This window comes from Gossypium arboreum, chromosome 9 (genome assembly GCF_025698485.1).
Source record: "Gossypium arboreum isolate Shixiya-1 chromosome 9, ASM2569848v2, whole genome shotgun sequence".
Classification (NCBI taxonomy): domain Eukaryota; kingdom Viridiplantae; phylum Streptophyta; class Magnoliopsida; order Malvales; family Malvaceae; genus Gossypium; species Gossypium arboreum.
The window spans coordinates 43,047,114-43,064,979 of NC_069078.1; the positions used below are offsets into that span (position 1 = coordinate 43,047,114).

The 17,866-nt window shown below is 36.1% G+C and overlaps 1 long non-coding RNA gene across 1 annotated transcript; it reads right to left on the reverse strand.

Annotated features, from left to right (window-relative positions):
- Positions 1–5,747: 5,747 nt before the first annotated feature.
- On the reverse strand, positions 5,748–6,009 carry LOC128280683 (uncharacterized). Its single transcript, XR_008270786.1, has 2 exons — positions 5,947–6,009; positions 5,748–5,832 (listed from the first exon to the last, which is right to left on the reverse strand). It is a non-coding gene; the product is annotated as an uncharacterized LOC128280683 (long non-coding RNA).
- Positions 6,010–17,866: the final 11,857 nt, after the last annotated feature.

Sequence of the window (17,866 nt, forward strand, 5' to 3'; positions counted from 1 at the left end):
CCCACATCGGTAAAGAATCTCATCGGAAACCATCCAAGGGGCTTTCCATTTGATATCCTCCTCTTGGAGATTTTGAAGTATCACCATCCATTTTTCCTCTGTTATGTCATCTCCTCTTGATATGGTCACTATCTCCTTCAAAGCTGAGTAATCTCCGAGAAAAGGTCGGTAAGAGGCTTTTTCTACCTTCCAAAAGTGGCTATGAAACCATACTAACAAGAGTTTTGCACACCCAATAAATCTGCCTTCACCTGCCTTCCGACATGCACTCAAAGATCTGAAAGTCTTAGCCAAGATTGCAGGAACAGGAGTGACTCCTTTACCAAGTCAGTCAAATAGATCGGCGACTGCTTCACCTACATGCCTTAAAGACTTAGGGAAAATAACCAAACCATAAACGCTCAAGGCGAAGACATCAACTCTTTTCTTCATATCAGGGTGTGTCAGGATCAGATCTCTCAAAATTTCCCAAGGGATGCGCTTTCCATTGCCTTTCTGCTGGACTCAAGTTGTAACCCATTGCTCACTCATCCCAGTGATGTTCATCAACCTCTTTACAAAGGTTGGGGTATTGGCAGCTCTAAAATAAATCTTATCAACTTGAAACCTCAGACAACGAAGCAAAGCTGTATATTCCTCGACAGTAGGTGCTAGATCCACCTTTCCGAAAGTAAAACAACTGTAGGCGGAATTCCAAAATTGAGCCATGGCGTGGAACAAATACCTATCTACCTTAACATCGAGGAGATAAGGAATATCACCATAATTATAGTAGAGTAGCTGCTTCATCTCCTCATCCCAGCGACTCCATAATTCTTTCAACTCTAGAAGATCATTCTGAACCACACTAATATGGGTAAAGTCCCATAACTCTGACGTGTACTCCTTTGTCAAACTATCACCTTTCTCTAACTGTGCATTCTCTGACCATCTTTGGACAAACGCATTGTCTTTCACTTTATCAAAGAATTCGTTCTTCATGGCAAAACTTTCTATTAGTAACTGAACCGTATATCGACACCTCCTTTTATGATGAAAAAGCTATGCAATGTGATGCAAACATAAACAAAATGAAACAAATTAGTACAGGAGAAATAAACAACCTAGAACACCTATCTGGGTAACCACTTAGGTTTGGCGTAGCCCTAACTAGGGTAGGCTCCTAGAGTTTACTATATGTGGTTCAGTTCTAAAGAAAGGGGTACCTAAACCAGCAGATTCCTCAATCCTCACCCATTGTAGGCTCATATGGACCAAGTTTGGTTCAGGGAGATACATTTCCCTATGGCCATGCGGAGGTGAAAACCTCACGAAGACATAGGTACGGATGTATCCCAGAAGCGATCCCCTAGTCCATGCGGAGGTGAAAACCTACGAAGGCATAGTTCCTCATTCCCACTTAAAAGGTGTGACCACAACGGTCAAGCAATATGATGCAAGAATATATCGAAAGACTCGACAAATAAAGTAAAACCCACATGAAAAAACCCGACAAAGATACAGAAAATGCAATGAGAGGATAGTAGATTTAAAAACCAAATTTCCAATTTTTGACAAGAAGACAGAAAACAATCAATTTACAGCTCCACTCTCTGATGTCCCCAGTGGAGTCGCCAAGCTGTCGTAACCATTTTTTTGAAAACGAGAAATCGACTTTTGAAAACAAAAAGTTGGGAGTCGCCACCAATCGTTTTTAATAGGGTGTGATTGGATCACCTCAAAACATGGTTGTTTTTAATAAATAAATAAATTTTTCAAAACGATGATTTTGGTCTGCGAAAATAGAAAACCGATTCGGGAGTCAATTACGTACGAGGAAGGATTATCACCCTTGACACGCCCAAAATTGGTACTTGATTGATTATTTAGTGTCTTAATGTCGAAAATTAAAGATTTCGACAGAGTTTAAAACGCGATCCTCCTTTTATTAGCTTTTAAAACATTTAGGTAAGTCAAATGTGTATTAAAGACCATCTCACCTCAAGGTAAAACATTACATCCAGTACGTTAGGACACAACATTTTTGACCCTCAATTGTGAGTTTGCCTTTAAAAAGTGCGTTTTAGTCTTAAGAGGATATTCGAATATTCAAAACCAACAAAGAAAGCAAAACTCAGTACGTTAGGGCACGATTCTTCAAATTCTTTAAATACCGAACATTGCCTTTATTTTGAAAATTTTTTAGAATGAACTGGTAAGAGGATATTCGAATATTCAAGACAAACAAAGAAAGCAAAACCTAGTACGTTAGGGCACGATTCTTCGAATTCTTTAAATACCGAACATTGCCTTTATTTTGAAAAATTTTGAGAGATGATCAATGGATAAATGAATTAAGGACATAGATTTTTTAAAAATGATGATAATAGACAACATAAAAATAATAATATGAGAATAGTGCTAACCATATATAAATAATAAAAATAATAATAATAGTAATTAATAGAAATAATTAATAAAACAATAGTAATAATAAATACAATAATGTAATAAACATTGCTGATAGTATTAATAATAATATTAAAAACATGATGATAATAACAAAAATCATTGACAATAACATTAAATATGGGGATAATAGTTCAAAAAAATGGAATAACAATGTTAAATTAGTAATAGTGAAAATAGTAAATAATAATAATTTGATATAAAAATGGTAAGCGATAATAAACAATGGTATAAAAAATAGTATAATAAGTCTATGTATAATAGAAATTTATATTTAAATAGAAATTTATATTTAAAATAATTAACTTCGCTTAAATATATATATATATATATTTACATAATATATATAATAATAAATAAATAATATAATAATATGAAACATAACTCAAATTAATTAAATTAATAGAAAGTAATAAAAATATAAAAATAATGAGAATAAAGCTCAAATTAATTAATTTAACAGTAAAATAACAAAAATAAAAAATAAAAAAGGGGTTAAATTGAATTAAAAATGAAAACTTTGGGGCCAAATCATAAAGGAAATGATATCAGAGGTAAACTCCCTCTCTTTTCCCTTCTTTCGTTTGTGTAAAGATAAAATGTGAACGCCAAAGTAAACAAAATTAAAGAGTATAAAAAGTTACCTTAAAAATCTGATTTGTATTCTCATTGATTTCGTATGTGTATTCTCTAAAAAATTCCCCCCTTACAATAGTTTTTCCATGGCTTTTATAGCCAAATTTTACAAGTTATAAAAAGTAGGGTGATGGAGTTAGTGGGGGTGATGGAGGTAGTGGATGGTTTAGTAGGGTGTGGGGGTGATGGAGGTAGTGGATGGTTTAGTAGGGTGATGGAGTTAGTGGTCGGTTTAGTGGGGTGTTTAATTTGGGCTGGTTTGATTGGGCTCGGACAGAAATTGGGCTTAACATAGTCCATTATACAATTTATGCCACAATAACAAGAAATATAATTCGTACATAATAGTGCATTATTATTAACACACAAACTTACCTCGAATACGAAAATGATAAAATTACCAATTTAGCCCTTAACCTTGTACTTTTTTCATTTAAGCCTGAATCTCGATTTCCTTGATCTAACATTTCAAATATAGCTTATTTAGGACTCACATTATTCAAATTAACCCAAAAATCATATTTTTGAAAATTTAAAATTTTACCCCTAAACATTCACATATTTGCAATTTAGTCCCTAGGCTCGTAAAATAAAATGTGTTCAATTTCTTAGTTACCCAAACCTAGCCAAACCATATTCAAGCTTACGACAACCCACATTTCTCATTAAAATTGTAACACCCCAAACCCGGCCCAGACGTTATGGCCGAATATGACGTGCCACATCGGAGTTGAAAACCCACGTTCCGTTTTTAGTGTTTTAAAACCATATATTTTGTTGAGTTAACAAAGTGTATGGAAGCTGGGCACCAGGTAGGTATCCGAGATAGAGGAGGTGAGCCATGAAGGTCGCTAAGTACCAAGCTCTTTAATTGGATCCAATCCTAGACATGCCCACAACCATAGCCACACTTTGTCATATCGAGTTTAAATTTGTTTAAGTGGACGTCTTTGATAAATCGATTAATCGTGGTGTTGAGATATTTTGAAAACAAGTATCATTTTGAAAACACGTCCTAAGTCTAGCCCATTTGAATAATTATCAACCAGGTTTGAAGTTATTAAAAATAAAATAATCCCGAGAAGGAATAAAAGAAAAGTTAAAATGGCCTTATTACAACCCAAAAATAAATAATAATTAAAGCAAATTTAATGAAAACCAATGCTTGTTTAAAAGTCCAAAGACAATCACCGTGGCTACTCTGAATCCCTTCCGGCCCAAGTCCCCACATCAAGGCTCACCTGCAAGGTTAAGGAAAGGGGGTGAGTTTGGAAACTCAATGTGCAACAAGCCCTTTCGAGCCCAAAACAATAATGACTGTTGGGTCTAAGCCCAAATCCAATCTCAAACATGTATTGGGCCATAGCCCTTTTCATATTTCATATTTCATAACACTAGGCCGAAGCCTTTTCAAATTTCATATTACTGGGCCGAAGCCTTTACGGTAAAAAAGTATGGCCCATAGGCCCATTTCAATATCACATATAATGTCAATGAAAGAATGCAAACCCATCTGGGAGACTACTCAACCCACCATCCGCTACTCTCCACCGTACCAACCAACACACCATGTGGGATTAACTCGACCCACCCCGCCATAACTCTCCTTTGGCGGCTTAGCTTTATTATCATATAACTGGAGGCCTAGCCTCTTTTAATAATCGGGCAAAAGCCCTTTTTATCATCGGGGCATAAGCCCTTGATAATCAGGCGTAAGCCCTTTTGATAATCGGGGCATAAGCCCTTTTGATAATCGGGGCATAAGCCCTTTTGATAAGCGGGGCATAAGCCCTTTAATAATCGGGGCATAAGCCCTTTTCACTTCCTCCATTCATATAAAAACCCAACCCAATGCATTTATGAACATCTCGTGTGCATATCATACATATCATGTTCATATCATACATGTCATGTGCATATCATACATATCATGTTTATCAAAATCCCATGCATTAAGTTCATATATAAACCCTAGGGGTATAATGGTTATTTTTACCTAGGGGCAAAACGGTCATTTTCATATTATAAGGGTAATCTCGTAATTTTACCAAAAATTAGGGTTTCCATGTTCATTAACGATTACTAACAATCCATGGGTGCAAACAGTGATTCTGGCCCATTTTTAGCGAAATCGAGTTATTGGGCCTAAAAAACCCCTGATGGGTCCTACTCAGCTGATTTTGTCATCTAGGCCCATTTAGCCTATATCCATAACAGTATTAACAGTCTTAACATGCAATTTAACATATTTCCGTTTTCTACCAATTTTACCCAAATGGGCCCGAAAGCCCAATGGGCCCCACTTCGGCCCCTCGAGGCCTAACTTACCAAGAACGCCAAAAATCACATTCTTACCGTTTCCATTGTTCCCAATCATCATCTCATCGATTCTAACTAACTAGTGAGCGTTCGCTTGCTCACACGTCCTCGAAATGCCAGAATTTCGGCATTTCGGCTTTTCGGCATTTTATCGCTTTAAGCTATGAAAAAGGGTTCGTTACACACCTGATTTGCAATATTCCTTGACGAGATCTCTTATGCGATTTGTCCTATAATCAACCACTTATAGATTAGACCATGTTATTATTAAACCAAATCGAAAACTACCTATTATCATCACTTACACATTCGGCCACCATCCACAATGGCCCTTGGGTTCATACCTTTGCCGAAGTTGATGACTAGATTTAGTCACTCCGATGATCCAAGCTTTTCACACACTCCTCGATCGGTAGCCTTTAATCCTCACTAGCACCAACAAACCAAATAACACCAAAAACCCTTTTAGCCTTAGTCGACAGAGGGGTTTTCAGCTTTTCTTAAACCACAAGATACAAATGGAAAGAAGGTTCGAATACTTACCAAGAGATCTACTCATTGAAGAACGTTCCAAATACCTTCCTACCCCATATCCGTTGTGAATCCAACTTAAACGCGTCGAGAAAATAGATCTAAATATTAATTCCGAATCACTAAAATATGAAGCTTTGACTTTTCAAAGAAATATTAATCTAAGCTATTACGAGGTTAGTACACACATTACGGGTTGAAGTTGAAACGTTTCCAAAATCAATCGCCTACGATAACCACCACCTGTCACTCAAACTTAACTAATCCAATATCAATATATGTAAATTAGGGGTAAAACGGTAATTCTATAAATCGAGGGTAAAATAGTAATTTTGTAAACTGAGGGTAAAATGGTAATTCTATAAATCGAGGGTAAAACGGTAATTTTACAAATCGAGGGTAAAACGGTAATTTTACAAATCGAGGGTATTTCAATAATTTTACAGGTTGAGGGTATTTCAGTAATTTCACAAATTAGGGGTATTTTGGTAATTTTACAAACTAGGGGTATTTTGATAATTTTACAAACTAGGGGTATTTTGGTAATTTTATAAACCAAGGGTATTTTAGTAATTTTACAAAGCAGGGTATTTTGGTAATTTTGTAAACCAAAGTATTTTAAATAGGGATAAAAATACGAATGGGCCTAAAGCCCTTTCTCAGCCCAAATGGGCCCACACGCTCGTGTGGCCCTTTTAGCCCAAATCTAGCCACAGATATGAGATTCACCTAGCCTAGTCTAATATTTACTACACAATCAAACAACTTATCCAATTGGGCCTCAGAGGTCTGTTGGGCCCATATGGCTCCTTTCTACCATCGCGACCCGAAGTAGCCATCCTACAGCTAGAGTATTGAGAAATACACACCTGATAGGAGACTGGAGTTAATCCACGCTCCGAGCACTCTTAGCCGACGCCCAACCCAAACGAGCACGCCATACAGCGAAAGGGATCAGCCAAGAAAGGTACCTCTACTCTCCTCATGGTTCTCTCTATTTAAAGCCGACCAGATCCACTCTTATGTTAGCTTCCGATGTGGGATCCCTCCAATATTAGAGTTTAAATTCAACACCAACTCTTGCCGCCTGTTAGTAAAATAAATGCTCCTTGCTTGCCATGGGATTCAACCTATGCCTCCCTTAAATGCTCCACACGCTACTTGCCACTAAGCCACAAGGCTTTTTGTGTCATATTTTATCCCCAATTAATTATAAGGTCTAAAGGCCAAAGTTCAGTTCCCTTTAAAAAAAACAAAATAAATTGCAAGAGCCAAGGCTTGAACCAGGCTCCCATACAACCTTAATGACGCCACAACCACTAGACTACAAGCTTCCTTGTGTCATTTATTTAACACAATAATTTAAAACCCTCATCCAAGCATCCGGTTTTTTTCACTTAATACCAAAATTTTTGCTAAAGCCCAAGTTTGAACCCAAGATTTCTCCAACACTTCTCAAAGCCATTAACCACTAATAGCAAACATTTAATTGTTTCATTTCATTGCACAATTAAATACCTATATACAACCTCCTTACGGACCCCGCCAAGGCCCAATACTTCTAGGCCCAAATTGGGTGTTACAATTCTACTCCCCTTAAAGAAATTTCGTCCTCGAAATTTCCAACTATCAACTAACCGTATTACTCAAGTCAAACCTCTATGCTTCCTCTACGCACTCTAATTAAAAATAATTCTTAGTACAACCCAGAACTTCTAATTACCAAAGTAAAGAAACATTTATCAAGCACGCATACAATTCATAACACATATTTAAATAAAATAAACTTGGTGATCCCGAGCTCGATGCTCCTTGGACCCACATCTAAGACATGCTCCTGTCTTCCTATGGCATTCACCCGGATGACGTCCGTTGCAGTCTTTGCAGATTGGATAGTTTGGTCATGCCTTAACATGTTTCACAGAACGAGGCTTGGTTTTCTAAGAACTAGAACCCTTCCTTTTCTTACACTCCAAGCACCCTACTTGAAGCGTTTCCCTAATTTCCTTAATTTTGGTATCCAATACTTCCTCTACCACTTTCCTTACTAACTCGGCCAGTGCCTCAGTACCAAGCTTCGAGTTACCGCTATTCGAAGTTGGCAGACTTTGCTTACCCTCGAATCCATATCAATACTCTACATTACCAAGACACATATCAATTAACTACAAAGATCTCAAAAATTTACTATTTATTTACATGTCTTATGCAGAGATAGTATTTTAAAGTTTCTATTTTCACGAATCATAGCCTAGCTACGGTCTCGGTATTCTAAAGTTTTAGGGTTGCCCTAGTCATAATGTCATGATATGGTCTCAGTTCTATCTACGGTAATATCTTAATACAAAGGCAATATGAGGAATGAAATACTTACAGACTTGGTGCCGGGATTCAGCATGCCACTTCTTTCTCAATCCATTTAAAACTCGAAAACCATATTTTGATCACCGAAAATAGAAATTTAAAACTTTGATTTGAAAACACCCTTTATTTTAAAACTCTTGATTTAAAACAAAAAACTTGGACCATTTTAACATATATACTCATAAAACATCTTTAAAATTAACTTTTCAAAACCATTTCCAAAAATACCCTTCTTAGGCCTAAATTTTTGAAAAATTTTTGGACCCGATCCACAGTAGAGTTGTTGAAAATTAGCTCGATACCACTAAATGTAACACCCCAAACCCGCCCAGACGTTATGGCCGAATCGACGTGCCACATCGGAGTTGAAAACCCACGCCCGCTTTTTAGTGTTTTAAAACCATATATTTTGTTGAGTTAACAAAGTGTATGGAAGTCGGGCACCGTGTAGGTATCCGAGATAGAGGAGGTGAGCCATGAAGGTCGCTTAAGTACCAAGCTCTTTAATTGGATCCAATCCTAGACATACCCACAACCATAGCCACACTTTGTCATATCGAGTTTAAATTTGTTTAAGTGGACGTCTTTGATAAATCGATTAATCGTGGTGTTGAGATATTTTGAAAACAAGTATCATTTTGAAAACACGTCCTAAGTCTAGCCCATTTGAACAATTATCAACCAGGTTTGAAGTTATTAAAAATAAAATAATCCCGAGAAGGAATAAAAGAAAAGTTAAAATGGCCTTATTACAACCCAAAAATAAATAATAATTAAAGCAAATTTAATGAAAACCAACGCTTGTTTAAAAGTCCAAAGACAATCACCGTGGCTACTCTGAATCCCCTCCGGCCCAAGTCCCCACATCAAGGCTCACCTGCAAGGTTAAGGAAAGGGGGTGAGTTTGGAAACTCAATGTGCAACAAGCCCCTTTCAGAGCCCAAAACAATAATGACTGTTGGGTCTAAGCCCAAATCCAATCTCAAACATGTCTTGGGCCATAGCCCTTTTCATATTTCATATTTCATAACACTGGTCAAGCCTTTTCAAATTTCATATTACAGGCGAAGCCTTTACTAGAAGCAAGATGGCCCATAGGCCCATTTCAATATCACATATAATGTCAATGAAAGAATGCAAACCCATCTGGGAGACTACTCAACCCACCATCCGCTACTCTCCACCGTACCAACCAACACACCATGTGGGGATTAACTCGACCCACCACCGCCATAACTCTCCCTTTGGCGGCTTTTTGCTTTATCATATAACCGAGGCCTAGCCTCTTTTAATAATCGGGCAAAAGCCCTTTTTATAATCGGGCGTAAGCCCTTTGATAATCGGGCGTAAGCCCTTTTGATAATCGGGGCATAAGCCCTTTTGATAACTAGGGCATAAGCCCTTTTGATAACAGGGCATAAGCCCTTTAATAATGGGGCATAAGCCCTTTTCACTTCCTCCATTCATATAAAAACCCAACCCAATGCATTTATGAACATCTCGTGTGCATATCATACATATCATGTGCATATCATACATGTCATGTGCATATCATACATATCATGTTTATCAAAATCCCATGCATTAAGTTCATATATAAACCCTAGGGGTATAATGGTTATTTTTACCTAGGGGCAAAACGGTCATTTTCATATTATAAGGGTAATCTCGTAATTTTACCAAAAATTAGGGTTTCCATGTTCATTAACGATTACTAACAATCCATGGGTGCAAACAGTGATTCTGGCCCATTTTTAGCGAAATCGAGTTATTGGGCCTAAAAAACCCCTGATGGGTCCTACTCAGCTGATTTTGTCATCTAGGCCCATTTAGCCTATATCCATAACAAGATAATAGTCTTAACATGAAATTTAACATATTTCATTTTCTACCAATTTACCCAAATGGGCCGAAAGCCCAATGGGCCCCACTTCCCTCGAGGCCTAACTTACCAAGAACGCCAAAAATCACATTCTTACCGCTTCCATCGTTCCCAATCATCATCTCATCGATTCTAACTAACTAGAGAGCGTTCGCTTGCTCACGTCCTCGAAATGCCGAATTTCGGCATTTCGCTTTTCGCATTTTATTGCTTTAAGCTATGAAAAGGGTTCGTTACACACGATTTGCAATATTCCTTGACGAGATCTCCTATGCGATTTGTCCTATAATCAACCACTTATAGATTAGACCATGTTATTATTAAACCAAATCGAAAACTACCTATTATCATCACTTACACATTCGCCACCATCCACAATGGCCCTTGGGTTCATACCTTTGCCGAAGTTGATGACTAGATTTAGTCACTCCGATGATCCAAGCTTTTCACACTCCTCGATCGGTAGCCTTTAATCCTCACTAGCACCAACAAACCAAATAACACCAAAACCCTTTTAGCCTTAGTCGACGGAGGGTTTTCACTTTTCTTAAACCACAAGATACAAATGGAAAGAAGGTTCGAATACTTACCAAGAGATCTACTCATTGAAGAACGTTCCAAATACCTTTCTACCCCATATCCGTTGTGAATCCAACTTAAACGCGTAGAAAATAGATCTAAATATTAATTCCGAATCACTAAAATATGAAGCTTTGACTTTTCAAAGAAATATTAATCTAAGCTATTACGAGGGTTAGTACACACATTACGGGTTGAAGTTGAAACGTTTCCAAAATCAATCGCCACGATAACCACCACCTGTCACTCAAACTTAACTAATCCAATATCAATATATGTAAATTAGGGGTAAAACGGTAATTCTATAAATCGAGGGTAAAATAGTAATTCTGTAAACTGAGGGTAAAATGGTAATTCTATAAATCGAGGGTAAAACGGTAATTTTACAAATCGAGGGTAAAATGGCAATTCTATAAATCGAGGGTAAAATAGTAATTCTGTAAACCGAGGGTAAAACGGTAATTCTGTAAATCGAGGGTAAAACGGTAATTTTACAAATCGAGGGTATTTCAATAATTTTACAGGTCGAGGGCATTTCAGTAATTTCACAAATTAGGGGTATTTTGGTAATTTTACAAACTAGGGGTATTTTGATAATTTTACAAACTAGGGGTATTTTGGTAATTTTATAAACCAAGGGTATTTTAGTAACTTTACAAAGCAGGGTATTTTGGTAATTTTGTAAACCAAAGTATTTTAAATAGGGATAAAAATACGAATGGGCCTAAAGCCCTTTCTCAGCCCAAATGGGCCCACACGCTCGTGTGGCCCTTTTAGCCCAAATCTAGCCACAGATATGAGATTCACCTAGCCTAGTCTAATATTTACTACACAATCAAACAACTTATCCAATTGGGCAGAGTAGGTCTGTTGGGCCCACATGGCTCCTTTCTACCATCGCGACCAAGTAGCCATCCTACAGCCTAGAGTATTGAGAAATACACACCGATAGGAGATGGAGTTAATCCACGCCCGAGCACTCTTAGCCGACGCCTAACCCAAACGAGCACGCCATACAATGAAAGGGATCACCAAGAAAGGTACCTCTACTCTCCTCATGGTTCTCTCTATTTAAAGCCAGCTTCGCATCCACTCTTATGTTAGCTTCCCGATGTGGGATCCCTCCAACATTAGAGTTTAAATTCAACACCAACTCTTGCCGCCCCCTATTAGCAAAATAAATGCTCCTTGCTTGCCATGGGATTCGAACCTATGCCTCCCCTTAAATGCTCCACACGCTACTTGCCACTAAGCCACAAGGCTTTTTGTGTCATATTTTATCCCCAATTAATTATAAGGTCTAAAGGCCAAAGTCCAGGTTCCCTTTAAAAAAAACAAAATAAATTGCAAGAGCCAAGGCTTGAACCCAGGCTCCCATACAACCTTAATGACGCCACAACCACTAGACTACAAGCTTCCTTGTGTCATTTATTTAACACAATAATTTAAAAACCCTCATCCAAGCATCCAGGTTTTTTTTCACTTAATACCAAAATTTTTGCTAAAGCCCAAGTTTGAACCCAAGATTTCTCCAACACTTCTCAAAGCCATTAACCACTAATAGCAAACATTTAATTGTTTCATTTCATTGCACAATTAAATACCTATATACAACCTCCTTACGGACCCCCACTCAAGGCCCAATACTTCTAGGCCCAAATTCGAGGTGTTACAAAAATAGATTTTTAGTTACCCACTTTACACCTTTTTCAATTTAATCCTTTTTAGGCTTTTTTCATGAAAAATTACTTAGTAAAAGATGTTAAACACACTCCAATCTTTCATATTCTACCATTAAACATCAAAATACTAACATGTCATGTATGGTTAAATTTTTAAACATGTACCCTAGCTCAAAATAATGGTAGAAATAGATAGACCATGTTACCGAGAGTTCAAAAATGCTTAGAACATTAAAAACGGGGTTCGAAAACACTTACTATTGAGCTTGGAAGATGACAAAACCCTAGCCATGGTTTCTCCATGAAGAATTCAGCCAAGAAAAAAGATGGACAAAGATTTTTGGCTTTTATGTTGTCTTTTAGCTCATTTTACCCCTAAATGACCAAAACGCCCTTTTTACTATTCTTTAAATTTTTACCCTTCCAAGTCCATTTTTTCCAAATATTTAGAACTTGGTGAAATTACTCATTAAGGACCTCTAATTAATAATCCAATTCAATTTCATGCAAATTGCTTCTAAAACTTAAATTTTACAAATTATTTGATTTAGTCCTTAAAGTTCAATTAGGCACTTTTCACATAAAATTTCCTCATGAAATTTTCAAACAAGCATAGAAACATATCATAGACTTTATGATAACCATAAAATAAATATTTTCATTTTGAAATTGTGGTCTTAAAACCACTATTCCTACTAGGCCCTAATTCAAGATGTTACAACACGGGCGTGTCCCAAAGCACATAGGCGTGTGCATTGCCTCCACACGGGCGTGTGAGGCTTAAGCCTAGAAACTTTCTTAGAATTTTCTTAAGTTCTCAGTTTAGTTTCAGGTTACCTGTAATGTATTTTTTGGACCTCGTAGGTCCAGGATAAGGACAACATAATTTTGTTTGGTCGATTTTAATATGGAATGAAATTTTATGACCCATATTTTTCTAAAATACCCTGTTTATGTTCTATAATGCCTCGTACCTTGTCCCAGTCTTGGGTACGGGTAAGGGGTGTTACACTCCGTGGAAGAAAGTGCTTTGGTTTGGTTGGAAAGGCAAATTGAGTCTGAGGTTTATCGAGCTATATGAGATTACTGAGCATATCAGGTCGGTAGCATATAGATTGTTATTGCCACTAGAGTTAGAAAAGATTCATGATGTGTTTTACATATTGATGCTTCGACGATACAGATCCGATCCTTTGCATGTGATTTCTCTGTCTGAGATTGAAATTTAGTCTGATATGACTTATGAAGAAAAACTGATCCGTATCTTAGCTCACGAAGTTAAAGAACTAAGAAATAAGAGAATTCCATTAGTGAAAGTGATATGGCATCGCACGGTATTAAAGAGGCCACGTGGGAGCTTGAAGATATTGTGAGACAACAATATCTGAATCCATTTAACGGTAAGATTTTCAGGGACGAAAATCCCTAAAAGGGGAGAATTGTAACTGTCCGATTTAGACTCTAGTCAGAAAAGTGGTTTTGGGACCACAAATCTGAGTTAGAAGTATATTTTAATATTATTTTTTATACTTATTTTATGTGAATTGATATGTGTGGAAGTCTCGTATGAAAATTCGAATGTTTGTATGCTTAATTTTGAAAAAGGACCTAATTACGTATAATATAAAAGTTGTCGTTATATGTTAAAAGTGTCTATTTGATTTGGCTTATTATTTGAGAGGTCTTTATGTGGTTAATATGCCATTTATATGGTTAATGGACATTTATGTCCTTGATATTCATGTTTTAATAGTTTTATAACAAATGGTAAAATGGGAATTTAATTAATATGTTAATAATAAAACAAATGCATGAAAGTGGATCATTTTATGTTCATCCTTGGCCAAAAATACAATAAAAGAAAAGAGCAAAGTTTTCTTAGGGTTCGGCGCTTGTAATCTTTGATTAAGGTATGTGTTTTGATCGATTTTTGATAATTTCTACGCTTTAGTGATCGTTGCTTCGAATATTATCAAGCCCATGTCTCAATTTCTGATTTTTTTGATGATTTTGAAATGTGCCATTGATGAAATTATGAGCTTTGTGATGTTAGTTGTTGGAAAATAAAAGATATATGTTGGGTTGATATATTTTGTCTTTGAATTTTTGGTGATTTTGAGTAAAATCGGCTAAATTGTGAAATTTGTTAATTGAATGACTAAAATGTGAAATAAATGAAATGTGTGGATTAGTATGAGTACTAGGAAAATTCGGCCAAGCATGAGTATATGCAAATTATGTGTATTTTGTGATTTTGTGAATTAGGGACTAAAGTGTCAAAATGTGAAAAGGTCAGGGCTAAATTGAAAAATGCCCTAAATGAATGTTTATGGATTGATTTGAATTATTTGGTGAATAAAAGGGTAAATTTTTAATACATATAGATCAAGAAAGAGGAATTTGGATTTAGACCAAGGAAAGTCGAATATTATAGAATAGACAATCCGAGTCGGCAATTTTGAATACGAGGTAAGTTCATACGTGATACATGATGTTACAAGTATATTCTTGATGCTTTGATTATACATAAATTTTGTATATATTTGATTATGGTTTGAATAGGACGATAAATCAACTGCATTTGACACTAAGTGTGCGATTCAAAATAGCTTCGGCTATAAATAGCACTAAGTGTGCAAAATAAAATAGCTTTGGTTATATGAGAAACTAAGTGTGCAATACTGAGGTAGCTTCAGCTATTTGAGATAGCACTGAGTGTGTGGAACCATTTTATCTTTGGCTAATCATTAAAGCACTAAGTGTACGAATTCTTAAAGAGTGAAAAGACTTCGGAAAGAGTTAATGTATTCAAATGGGAGGTAAGAATGAAAATGAATAAATACGGGAAAGTTCAGGTATGTATGAAACCTATGTGGTAGATGATACTGTGTATAAAGCTTGATAAGTTGGTATGAACATATTAATTTGTGGTGGAATAGAATTGATAAATGATTGGAGAACTATTAAGTGTCTATTAGATGATGATGTTTTGTATTATATAAAATGTTGGTTATATTTAGTACAAGCTTACTAAGCTTTTGAAAGCTTACTTTGTGTGTTTTTTCATTATTTTATAGATATCGAAGCTACTATGAGCTCGGGGATCATCGAGGATTATCACCACACTATCGAACCTTGTTTTGGTACTTTCAAAAATGTATATATTGAAGTATGGCACGTATAGACTAGAAGTGTTTGGATTATGTTTTGTGTTGTATATATATTTAGCCATGTGATATGGCTTGGTATGGTTGTGATTATGATATGATTTTGGTATATGAAATGTGGGGCAATATGACATATTTGGTGTGTTTTATGTATGGATAAAAGAGATGGTAAGTTTTGGTAAGTTTTGAGCATAAGATTGAATGATGTATTGAAACATATGTTTTGGTATGATTTAAGTTTAGGTTTTGGTATGTTTTGGTTGATGAATTGGGTTGGGAATGTGGTTGGAAATGATATGTCATGAATGGCATATGTTTTGGTATTGAAATTGGTTGTAATTGTAGTGCATATATGCTTAGTTTGGTACTTGTAGGTTTGACCCAATTGGGGTGGCAAGTTGGCTATTCGAATGGCCTATTTTTGTCCACATCGGTAGAGACACGGGCGTGTGTCTCAGTTGTGTTCGACACACGGCTATGTTGCACGACCGTTGTCCACTGGGGTACCTTACGAATTAAAGTCAGTATACCCTTCAGTTTTGACACGGCCTAGACACATGGGCGTGTCTATTGGTCGTCTGTGTCACACGAGTTGGCACACGGGCATGTGGTTGGCCGTGTGGCCAAGTCAGTAGCCTCCCTAATTTTCACATGGCCTGGCACACGGGCGTGTCTTATGGCCGTGTGGGCAAGTCAGTATGTATGCTCTATTTCGCCACAGCTTAGATGCACGGGCATGTCTAATGCCGTGTGAGGCACACGTCCTGTTCACATAGGCGCGTGACCTTTGAAAAGTTGAAATTTTTTTTCTAAGTTCTAAAACTTTTATAAGTTATCGATTTGGTCCCGAATGCATGATTTAGACTTTGTATGCTCGTTTTAAATTCATATTAAATATGAATGACTTATATTATTTAAATGAGATGGTATTTGATATATGATTGTTTTGAACTGAGTTATAAGTTCGATAATGCCTCTTAATCTATTCCAGCGATGGTTACGGATTAAGGGTGTTACAATTTTAGTTTATTTGGGAAGTTTCTTTCTCTTAACTAATTCATTAAATTTTGTGAATAAATACTTAAAAAACACACTTAGTTTTGCAGCGGAATTTTTTTGTTAAGTAATGTTTTGGAAAACCTGATTTGATCTTGAAAAATCAACATTTTTCTGATCGAATTAATATAATCTAAAAAGGTTGAAACAATTTAAAACGGAAAATAAAATACAAAATTTTAAAACAATCCCAAAAGTCCAAAAAATAGGCTAATGAGCAAAATGGATTTAATCTGAACATGTTAAAAGAAGAACAATATAAATATATAACCGAGCTTTTGCTGCACCTATCAGCCCTATGTTTGTGGATTCCTAAGAGCAAACAAACAAAAAGTGAGATTATGAGCTCAGTGTGTAACTTATTTCAAACAATAAGTCACATACACTTGATTAATCAGATATTATAACTGTAACATCACGAATTAGGGTCTAGTCGAAACAGTGGTTTCAAGACCACAAATCTGAAATAAAAATTATTATTTTATGATTATTTGATGATCCATGACATGATTGCATGTTTGTGTAAAATTTTCATGAAGAAATTCTATGCCTAAGGTGTCCAATTTGATTTTAGGGATTAAATTGAATAAGTTGTAAAACTTGTGTTATAGAAGCTTCAAGCATGAAATTGTATTGGATTATTAATTAGAGGTCCCTAAATAGCAATTTGATGAAGTTCTAAAATTTTGGACAAAAATGGGCATGAATAAGAAAATTTTGAAAGAAAGGTCTTAAGGGCATTTTTGTCACTTGGTAAATAAAAGAATAAAAAGGGAAAAATGAAGCAAAATTTGCTCATCTTCTCCATGTGTATGCCAAAATTCCGGGAGACACCATAGCTAGGGTTTCTTCACTTTTCAAGCTCAATTGTAAGAGCTCCTAAGCCCCGTTTTTAATGTTCTTTACATTTTTGAAGTTGTCATCAACCTATCTAGCTATTTGTACCATTATTTTGAGCTAGGGTTCAAGTAAGAATTTTGACCCATGTGTGACATGGTTGTATTTTGATGTTTAATGAAGGATTATGAATGTTTGATGTGTGATAAACATCTTTTACTAAGTGATTTTTAGTGAAAACACCTAAAAAGGACTTGTTTGTAAAAGGTGTAAAAATGAGTAGTAAAAATGTGTAATAAAGGAAAATGTGGGCTGGTATGAACATGGTGTAGGTTCAGCTAGGCTTGGGAAACCAAGAAAATGCA